At 36.7% G+C, this 1,026-nt stretch overlaps 1 non-coding gene across 1 annotated transcript; it reads left to right on the forward strand.

The window, feature by feature from the left end:
• Positions 1 to 673: 673 nt before the first annotated feature.
• On the forward strand, positions 674 to 744 carry NAEGRDRAFT_t292. The gene has a single exon. It is a non-coding gene; the product is annotated as a tRNA-Gln (tRNA).
• Positions 745 to 1,026: the final 282 nt, after the last annotated feature.

The following is a 1,026-nucleotide window of genomic DNA, read 5'->3' on the forward strand; positions in this document are numbered from 1 at the left end:
TAATAATAGGAGAAAGGGTGGCTCCAAAACTGACGGATAGTGCAATGTCTGCTTGAAACCTACCAAAGGGTGCTCTCAACTTGTTTCCAAGGAGGCACACCTCTGGACCCGACAAAAAATTGAGTTAATAGTAAACGCGCCCCGTAGGACGCTTTCAGCTATTAAACTGAAAAGAACAGATACTACACTCGATCAAAGCCAAAAGGCCGAGAAAGATGTTTTGTAGAAAAGGCTTACCAGTAGTGTATAAATGCCATTTCAAAGTGGCTTTGTTGGTGGAGAAAATTTGTGGGATTTGAATATTTTTAAACAAGTTTGAAAATAAAATTGTGAGGAATGAAAAAGCCATCACATACCTTTCATTGATCCATATGTTCAGTTACAAAGCTTTTAGTTCTTTATTGGCTTCGTCTTTCATGATCACTGGAGCGGAAAGAAGAAAAGCGTTTCGTTTGAACATGTGCTTCGCTTCACATAGAACAAAGCAAACTTGGTACTACCTAGGTATTGTTCTTGTGATGTCATATTGATGACATCGATTGATGGTGCGAAGATCGTTGTCGGCTGTTTTTTTTTTATTATTTAAAATAATTTGTTAACGGTAATATTTTTAAAATTACCAAACTTAACACTAGAGGGTATATTAAACCTTTTATTTTACAATTAATGTGCTCGTCTCGTGGTGTAATGGTAGCATAGTGGACTTTGAATCCATTGACGGAGGTTCGATTCCTCCCGAGACGGTAAACGTGGCGAGCCATGAAATTTTTATTTTCAAATTGTTCAAATTGATGCATCACTTGTATGTTAATTTTGATGATACTCCAGTTCACTCCATCAATTCCACACAAAATTTCTCCATTAAGCTGAAATACCGTACTCAACGGTCCAAAATGAACACTTTTACAAAAACTGAAACAGCCCATTCAATGATTCACTTTGCACAATTTGCTATCCACGCAAACGCTCCCAACACCAAGATTTCAAAGATTTCGCAGCAAACCAAAATCCAAATAAAAAAAATAA

This window comes from Naegleria gruberi, assembly GCF_000004985.1.
Source record: "Naegleria gruberi genomic scaffold NAEGRscaffold_22, whole genome shotgun sequence".
NCBI lineage: Eukaryota > Heterolobosea > Eutetramitea > Acrasida > Naegleriidae > Naegleria > Naegleria gruberi.